This window comes from Protomyctophum parallelum (assembly GCF_964188405.1).
Source record: "Protomyctophum parallelum genome assembly, chromosome: 1".
NCBI classification, from domain to species: domain Eukaryota; kingdom Metazoa; phylum Chordata; class Actinopteri; order Myctophiformes; family Myctophidae; genus Protomyctophum; species Protomyctophum parallelum.
Genome location: NC_139697.1, coordinates 23484922 through 23495509, shown reverse-complemented (window position 1 = coordinate 23495509; position 10588 = coordinate 23484922).

Below are 10588 nucleotides of genomic sequence, written 5' to 3'. Positions count from 1 at the left end.
AAGAATATATCAATTTTAGTTAAATCCTCTGGAGCTTCTGATGAATATAATTCAGAATAGAACTGCTTAAAGGTATTATTAATTTATTTTGGGTCACATGTGGTCAAGCCAGCGTTAGTTCGAATAGAATTAATAGTCCTTGCGCTTTCCTCTTTTTTCAATTGCCATGCTAAGACCTTGTGTGCCTTATCCCCTAGCTCATAATATCTCTGTTTAGTTCTAAGAATAGCTTTTTCAGCTTTATAAGTACCCATTGTATTATATTTTAGTTTTTTATTAACCAGTGAACGATGCACTTCTCTACAACCAGAGCGTTGAAACTCTTTTTGTAGAGTCAAGATTTCTTTCTCAAGATCCTCCATTTCCACCGTATATTTTTTAGTAAGAGCTTTTGTGAAGGAGATTAGTTGTCCCCGTAGGTAAGCCTTTAATGTATCCCAGAGCACAAAACTATTGGGTGAGGATGGACAGTTAGTTTCGCAAAAAAACTTAATCTGATCTCTTACAAATGTTCTTCTCTTTTAAGAAGGGATGAATTTAAACGCCACCTGTATGAATGTCGTATCTTTTCAGGTATTAAATAGAAAGGGTCAGTGGTGAATGATCTGAGAGTAACCTAGGCAAATATTCAGATTCCAATGCTCTATGTGCTAGCTGAGTAGATAACAGGAAAAAATCGATCCTAGTATGGGAGCCATGACGGGCAGAGTGAAAACTGTAATCTCTATCCTGCGGGTGCATATGTCTCCAGATATCTGTTAAATTAAAATCTTTCATAAACGCCAAAGTAGAGTTTGCCGCCTTTGTTCTTGTGACTACATTGGTTGATGAACGGTCTAAGATTGGACATAAACAAAAATTATGATCTCCTCCTGTCAGAATATTTCCCTGCGCCCTCGACACCTGAAGAAATACACTTTGAATAAAAGGTTCATCATCATAATTAGGGGCATAGACATTCAAAAATGTCCAAGGTTCTGAATACATTTCACAGTGGATAATCACATATCGGCCCAATGGATCACAAACAGTCTCCTTGATCGTCAAGGGAATAGTTTTTTTAACCAAAATAGCTACCCCTCTAGCTTTAGAATTAAATGATGATGCAACCACCTGCCCTACCCAATCCCTCTTTAGTTTATTGTGTTCACTTGCTATAAGGTGAGTTTCTTGTAAAAAAGCGATATCAGTATTAAGCTTTTTTAAATATGTAAGCACTCTTTTTCTTTTTACGGGCCCATTTAAACCATTCACATTATAACTTATAAACTTTACCACATTAGTCATTTGTCCTATGAAAGATACATTTTGTAACTAACCAGACCAGCTCAAAAACTCCAGAAACCAAATATCTAGATAAATGTACGTCTCTTCTACAGACAGAAAAACAACACAACAGAAAAAACAAACATGTACCCCACCCCCCCGGTACCATCTTCCCCAAACCTATGGCACCAACCCAGACCCAAAAGGGGCCATGTGTCTCGCACTTGTCAACCATATACATGCCTGACTAACTACACACACTATCAGGTCTAGAGCCTTAAATAATATCTACAGTAATTCACTCAATCTTTAAAGAAAAAAAGAAATACCTTGAGTGCCTATGTGGGTAACTAAGAATACGGTCACAATAAACTTGACCGATTAAACGAAATATATATATATATAAATAAGCTATATCATAGATATAGATCTACTCAAGTTGCAATTTTAGAATATAATCGGAACGGAATTAACCCAAAAAAGCACTTTCTTACCAAAATAATGCTGATTAATGTTAATACAAAACAAAATTTAAATAAAAGTACAGGTACTAAAAATAAAAATAAAAACTATATAGGATAAGGTCACAATAATTCCAATCTGAAACTGTTATGCATATAAAATAAATAATAAAGTAAAATAAAGCCAATGTCAATTGTGACCATGGAAAACTACAGAATCCAATCTATTTTATGTCCTTTTGATGTCCAAACTTCCAATAAAACAGAAAAAATACCAGAAAAAAAAAAATTGAATAATAGTACCTTCATACCGGATTAGAGCATATTGTAAAGGTAGATGCGGAGATCAGCACACGTTTTACCCGGTCCCGTTAGCGCTGTCTTCTCCTGGGAGACCCTTGAGAAAAGCAGCCACTTCTTCCGGCGTTTTGAAGAATCTCTTTCTCCCATCTGGCATGTCGACCCTGAGCGTAGCGGGATGCAGGAGAGAATAACGGAGGTTTCTCTGTTTCAAGTCCCTTTTCACCTGGCTATACTCCTTTTTGCGTTTCAGAAGCTTGGCAGTCACATCTGGAAAGAACGACAGGGGCCTCCCATTGAAAGTAATGGGACCTTTCTCCATTGACAGCTTAGTGGCGAGGCGTAGAATCTTGTCTCGGTCTTGGAATTTGAGCAGGCGAATGAGCACCGTTCTCGGGTACTGTTTTGACTTTGGCTCCGGTCGTGGACCTCCGGTCCGGTGTATGCGTTCAAATATAAATGGTTCATCAAAATGTTCCCTACCTAAAATGGATGGAATACATTGGGCAAAGAAACGTATTGGATCAGAACCTTCGCTGCTCTCTGCTAAGCCTGTAACGCGAATGTTGTTACGTCGGCTGTAATTCTCCAGCTCATCAATCTTGTCAAGTAAAAAGTCACATTCATCACGCAGCTTCACCACGACCGTGTCCACCACCACAAGTTTGTCCTCGGCTGTGCTGGTGCGTTCCTCCGCCTCGTTGATGCGTGTGCTCACCCCATCGATTAAACCCTTCAGTCCATAAATGCTATTTATTTCTTCAGTTTTAGCATCCAGTTTGTCAGATAGGATCTTATTACCTCGTCTAATCTCCCGAAGTATGAGTGAATCTGCTCCAGTCTCAGCTGATCCACATGAAGTATCATCCAAAACAGTATCACCGTTAGCATGGTCGCTAACGCTAGCAGCTGGAGCAACAAACAGATGGGAAGTTCCCCCCGGTGAGAAAAGTGGGTCCATGTCGTCGTTATTCTGTCTTATTCTGGTTGAAATAGATCTCGTTTGCATAACAGTGCCTTTAGATAGAAAAATCAGCACTCAGTTTGTATTTATCATTCCAAAAGATGAGTTAAATCAGGAAAAGTTCAGGAGCTCCGGAACCTCACGTCTGTCTAGCTATGCTGCAGTGACTCCGACCTGCTCTACCTCTTGAGCCACAGTCGCCCTTAAGAGTTTTGTTATTTCTGTAGGAGTTTTGCGATTATTATTTTTTTGGCAGAAGGAGAAGGAAAAAAAAAACTAACAATAACAATAGAAGACCAAGTCCTTTCAGGACTGCTTGGTCCTTTAAATAAAAAATATATCATAGAAATAAATATACAATAAAGATAGTTCCACCGTGTTCAGTTTGGAACATACAGACACAGGTTTGTGTTTCCACCGCATTGTGTTGGACGGAACAATTGTCATTGTTTGATGCCTAGCTGAATGGTTAGAGAGCCTGTCTGGAGAGAAGGAGTCTCCTGAGGTTTGAATCTCAGTAAGAGATGCTGAGAGGTGGCTCACCATCAGGTGGGATGAGATGTTGATCCATCATTTCTTGATCTTTCTGCTGTTCCTTCGTCTGGAATGTGGTCTCGGTTCTTATTGTTGTTGTCGTCTGTTGTCGTTGGTTGCCATGGCTGCCAGTTCCCACCTGATGTCGTGTGGGAGTTCTGATTGGTCCAGAGTGTACTGAATAACTTCTAGCTTACATAACATCTTAAGACGAGGACTCAAGTCTAAGATGAACAGCTCATCAGAGATAAGGTAAACTCCTTTGTATCCTCCAAAGAGGAAGATATGATCTCCCACAATGCAACAGCACATACCTTTCATTGGACATGGTCCTTTCCCCTTGGGCTCAACCTTCTTCCAGGAGAAGGTCTCTGGACTGAATTTCCACACATCATTGAAGTACTGGTTACCGTTCCAGCCACCAAATATGTACAGCTCTCCATTGTAGATAAATGCTGAATGACACCAGCGTCCTTCTGGTAGAAGTTGTGCAGAAGGTGTGTCCAGCCAGACGTTGGTCTCTGTGTCAAACACTCTGATGGTGTTGTAGCTCCTCCGGTACCGCCTCCAGCCCCCGAATACAAACATCTTGGTACCAATGATGGTAGCAGAGTGACTGTGTGAATCAGGAGGTGGAGTTCCTCTGGTGTTAATTAAAGACCAGACCATTGTGCTGGTGTCCAACTTGTACATGTCATTATTGCTTCCAGTCAGCTGAGTGTCTCCTCCATGGATAAACATGACCTTCTCCAACACACAGGCTGAGTGGTTTCTCCTCCCCTCTTGAACAGTCCCAGAAACCCTGGGTTGGAACCATCTGTGGGCGTCAACATCAAATGCATAAAGCACATTGTAATACTGCCCTTCCCAGAACCCTCCCCAGATGTAGACTGTATCTTCAACCAACACAGCTGTGTGGCTGAAGCGCTTGGATGGAACCTCAAGGTCACCGTCTCCTCTTCCTGGTTCCACTGGAGGTAACTTCTTCCAGCATAAAGACACTGTGTTGAAGACATGGACATCCATCTGTCCCATGTTGTTGAAGGTCCCTCTATCACAGCGGCCTCCAAAGGAATACAGTTTGTTCCTCACTGCTACAGCAGCATGATAGACTCGCTTTGGTCCTCCTGCTTCGGAAACGGTCCAAGACAACATCACTCTGTCTGTCTGTCTGTCTGTCTGTCTGTCTGTCTGTCTGTCTGTCTGTCTGTCTGTCTGTCTGTCTGTCTGTCTCTCTCTCTCTCTTCTCTCTCGACGTCTACGGTAATTTTCAACACGGTGCATCCTCTTATATCTTCTGGTGTGAAATCACACACGACACAAACTGTTGCCATGTACGCCTTAACGACGCCAATTAGTGCAGACAGTCCACTGAGCAACTCAAAGTGAGGCTGAATGACAAGCATTTTGCATTCTGGCTCTTTGAGGGGAGCTAGCGCCCCCTATGGCCAGCTTGGTGTGTTTGTGTGTTCTCAGGGACGGCCTTAGGAATCTGGAGGCCCGTTTCAAGACCAAATATGAGGCCCCCATATACCTATGAGATCATTATTAATATTTTGTTGAGACCCCCCTGAGGGTGGAGGCCCGTTTCAATTGAAACTGGTGAAACATACTTAAGGCCTCCTATGAATACGAGAGTCATGAATCATGGCTACCTCCACGCCAGCTACCACCTGTCGTCTTGGATCTGCTGTTTAAAGGTACGGGGGGATTCGGAGTCCATATATGGTCGGGCCTGATGCGCTTGATCTGAGCACCTAAAAAGCAGATCCAATTCATCGCCAAAGCATAATAAATATATTGCTGATTTTATATTCAGTAAATATATATTCCATCCATTCTTGAGTTATCCTGACTGAATTACTGTGTGTGTGTGTGTGTGTGTGTGTGTGTGTGTGTGTGTGTGTGTGTGTGTGTGTGTGTGTGTGTGTGTGTGTGTGTGTGCGTGCGTGCGTGCGTGCGTGCCTGCCTGCCTGCGTGCGTGCGTGCCAGGCTGGTATCATCCCAAAATGATACCAGCCGCTTCATTTTAAGCTATACTGCATGTCCAAAATGCTGACTATTATGAAAAATCCATTATTTAGTGGTTGTGCTGTCTCTGTTTGTTTATGTAAATGGTTCTTCCAGTGTGTGGCTAAACACCTGCAGTGTTGCTCTCTCTCTCTCTCTCTCTCTCTCTCTCTCTCTCACGGCCAATGTGTCACCCTCGTATAGGGAACCAACACTGGCCAATTGCATCCTTTTGCTATAAAATTGAGAAATATCTTTCTGTCTGCATCCATCTTTCTCCTTGATGTGGTTGGGCAATCAATCTGATATTGCAAATTGGCGTTGGCGTAGGCACTTAGTGGCATGGCAGATTCTTGTCCACTTTTCCAGTGGTCTATCAATCTGAAATTGCACATTGGCATTGAGCATTGGCATGGGCAGGGAGTGACAAAGCAGATTTGTTTTTTTTTGCTGTTTATTAGCATTTGGGAAAGTCTGAGGGGATCTGAACTTTATTCAAGTTCTGAGCAGACTACGGAGAGCAGGTCAGAATTCAAAAACGTTCTAAAATAGCGAATAGCAAACCCCTATATAGTCTCCCCAGCTGTGGGCAGGAACTTTACCCAAGTCCCACACGGACACCAGTGATGACTTCATTTACAAAAATGCTTGTGTCAAGTGTCAGTGTGTAATGATATACCGGTAAGCAGATTTGAAGGTTTCATTCAATACTGGAATTGGTAACAGATTTTAAATGGTAACCAAACAAAGATAATTTTCTGATTAGCCAGATCAGAAGTAATCATATTACTTATTAGGTCAAGGATTACAATTACATGCAAGTAATAAATTAGTCACCCGTAACTGAACTAACCTTTTTACTGTAACTTTTAACGCCATATATAAAAGTAAGTGTAACATAGACAGTACTTTGAAAATAGCAGGTATTTTATTGTTAATAATAAGTAGACATTTATATTTCCATAGAAATAGTATATACCTTGGGTGTGAACAATTAGCAGAGTCATGCTAGCCCTCATGAGTTTCGTCATAACGAACATCAAAATGTTTCAACACACACGTGATGGTCATATACTGTAGTACATAAAACAGACTCATTTTCCTCGTAAATCCATGCGTACTTGGTTATTTGCTTCATTGTAAAGTATACAAACATATTGTAAGTTAAACGGCCCTATTAGGAGTATGCACAGGACCTCAACATGATTAATCAGGGCTCATAAAATCCATTCAGCATAATAATATTTGAATATCAATCGGTCTACAACAGGCATAAAACAAACCAAACAAACAAAAAAACACTGGGAATAGGCTATGTCCTTAATCTGATCAAAGAGCCTTATATCTGGAGGGTCATTGGATGATTCGGTACGCATTAATTAAAGTTTGAGAGGGTTATAAGGCTGGGGCTACTGGGAGGCTCATCATGGTAAGGTGTAGCATCCTTGAGAACACAACACGAAGGTATAATTATGCTTAACCCAAACCAGCTGTACGATGGTGTCGCGTGCCCAAAGCAGCTCATCTACAAGCTCACAATGAGTTAAAAGAGGGAGTGCCACAATTTATTTATTTTTCAGTTTTTCATGTGTCTATGATGTGACAGTACTTCATTAGACACCCTGGAGTCGTTTTTATGTGCAATGGTGTATTAACTTTGTATTTGGGGTTTCTTCCTGGAGGCTGAACCCTTGACAGTCAAACGGGCCAATGAAATAAACAGTAATATAGCGACGTCACACTATCAGCCCCTCCCCTAACCCCTCCCCCTTTATCATACAACTACAGCTGTGAGTGCGGCTTCAGTTCAGGTGGATCACCACCCATCACCACCCACCAGACAAACCAGGCATACTTAATGAACACTTTTTTGAAAGAATTATACCTCCTTATATAACAATAAGACCTGATGATCAGGGTTTAGGGTGGGGAAAAAAATCACGGCACTCCCATCTTTAAGCTTTTAGAATGGCTATTTGCAGTGCACGGCGCACCATATACAAATAAGTATAAATCAGGCCATATGTAATCAGTGGGACTGAACCAATAGGTGTCATATCACCCCCCCCCCCCCCCCCCCCCCCCCTCAGCTCAGCATATAAGGTAGCCGGCCAGGCATAGGGGATAGGCGGTGTTTTACCCAGCTTGTTTCCTGTTCCAGTCAGGCTGTTGAGTGCCGTTTGTTTGTGCTGTTGCAATATGAAGCAAGCCTACATTGGTTTTTCTGAACTGTACACACACACACTGACAGGGCTGTCGCTAACTCAGAGCTCCACAGTTTCTGACGAAGAAAAAGAAACATAAATAAACCGGAGGTTGTTGACATATCCACCTAGGGACAGGTAACCCTGTATTAGTAAAACCAAGAGCTTACCTCGATGCTACGAGCACAAACAAACGCCACTCAACAGCCTGACTGGAACAGGAAACAAGCTGGGTAAAACACCGCCTATCCCCTATGCCTGGCCGGCTACCTTATATGCTGAGCTGAGGGGGGGGGGGGGGGGGGGGGGGATGCTATGACACCTATTGGTTCAGTCCCACTGATTACACATACACATTATGACACCACCTCCATGAGTCTCCAGAACCTCTTTACGTCCCTCGAAATATGGCCTCTTTGGAGCAAGAGTATATACAACATTATGCATAATAGCCATTGACTTGGATTGTTTTGGCACTACGATATATTTATTATCCAATGGAAGCAATGTTACATTGAGTTTGTGTGTTTCCTCGACATTTACCGGTATGCATTAATTAATTAAATTCCTTGGGATGCTCTCTCTCTCTGTCTCTCTCTCTCCGTGCGGGCTGCGGACGGTGGGCTGCCCACTCAGTAGGCCTATTCACACATGCCTCATTAGGCGTTCACCTTGAGCAGCTGCTGACTGGCCCCGTGCAGGTCGGAGAGAGAGACAGAGACGGGGCTGTCTGGACCCAATCTGCCTTCTGCTGCCTCCCCATGTTGTCAGCTCCTGTTTGGATCAGAGCCATTTTAACACAACGGATTCAGGGTATCGGTGTTTGTGTGTGTGTGTGTGTGTGTGTGTGTGTGTGGTGTGTGTGTGTGTGTCTGTGTGCTTGCGTGTGTGCGTGCAGAGTGCATGTGTGTTTGTGTGCACATGTGTGTGACAGAGAGAAAGAGGGATCAAAGAAGTGGGAGAAAATGTATTCAGGTGCGTGCGTGCGCGCGTGTGTATCTGCATCTTTGCGTGCAAGCCCAATATGCACAGGCATTCGTATCGTATGTGTGTTGTGCATGCAGTGCGTGTCTCGTTTGTCAGTGCATGTGCGTGTCGGTGTGCACGTGTGTGTGTGTGTGTGTGTGTGTGTGTGTGTGTGGGCGTGTACGCACTACGCATGTCTTTGCCGGGAATGACGACAGCGTAGCCATTTGGGCCACATCCAGCTCTCTTCCTGCACGTGAGCAAAGGAGACGAGAGATGTGACAGCGAGTCAGGATTCATGGGAGGGATTTAGAAATACAACAGGGTTTTGCTGACTGAGGAATGTGCTCTCTCTAAGCCGCTTTCATAATACACCTGTTCCCTCTGCCCACATCAAGAAGCAAGTACAGGCAAGATGTGTGTGTGTGTGTGTGTGTGTGTGTGTGTGTGTGTGTGTGTGTGTGTGTGTGTGTGTGTGTGTGTGTGTGCGCGCGCACGTGTGTTTTCCGCACGACTAAGAGTTAGTCGAGGAGCTGGACTCAGGGATATTTTCACAACAAAGTCTGTATTTTCTTTTCCCCCGAGAAGCCAGTTTCGCTCTTCTCCCCCGACAGCCAGGTCTCATTTTCTTAACAACACCTCCGACAGACCCATGATCGGCACCACCTGTGTCTTCATCCATCGATCACACTATTATACTGGCTTCCTCATCCTCGGTATATATAAAACCCCACCTCCTGTGGAGCATATCGCTATACGTATCATCTCTCTAGTGTCCCGTCCCACCGCTTTGCCGTTGTCCACTCACGCTCTCCTCTCCCGTCCCGAGCAGCTCGTTCATGCGTTCCTCGTTCCCGCGCATTAAAAGTGGAGAAATGCAGCCTGCCCAGCCAGACAGACTGGATGAGGGGGGGGGGGGGGGGGGGGGGGGTGATAAATGAGTTGGTGAGTGACGGATAGGCAGGGGGGGGGGGGGCTGCAGCCCTGGATGAAAGAGTGCGAGGGGAAAGTCGATGTGCAAAAGGCTGAGGAGAAGGCAAAGGGAACTGACAGTGGATATTGGGTGACAGAGAGAGAAAAGGGTATAGGAGTCTGACGGAAGGGAGAGGCTTGCCGATAAGGATGGGGGACAAAGAGATGGGAAAACAGGGTACATATTTATTACATGACTGTGAGGGAGCCCGGCGGATATTCGTGTCCGACGGAGGGAGGAGTAAAAGAGGGTTGATCCAAGAGTTAGAAGACGAGACGTATAGACGCCAGGTCTGCTGCATCCATGAGAAGGACAGATGATGCATGGAGGAGATTATAGGAACACTGGATCTTATTGAACTATATGGAATAGCGGCGTTGTGATTGGCAAGGAAGTCCGAGCGGGAAACTGCAAGGTGCAACACTGCATCAGGAAACCATTCCCCGTCCCCAACTCTGCTATATAGCTTCCTCTGGACTGGCATAATAATTGAATTGAATACTTTAATAAAATACCTCGATTTCATATCCGCCCTCCCCTCTTTTTTAACCTTGTTTGAGTGCTCGGATTGACTCTTTCTTTGGCATTACAGTCCATTTGATCTTTGAAGCACCATCCGTACTTTTTAAACTTTCTGCACCTCCACTGAGCACCTATAGTTGATTTATAGTTGATTCTGTTGTTTCCAACAAACGCCACATCACTGACTGCGACTGAGAGCTCACATTTTCCCAGAGGATTCAGCCTCTCAGCTAAAGTTCCACAGTCTGCCTTCCCTCAACATCAATCAGCCAGATGGAAATCACACGTGCACGCACGCACGCACGCACGCACACACGCACGCCATGCCACAGTGTCTACTGGGAACAAACGCATATCTCCATCTAAAATTGCATGCACATCTGACTGC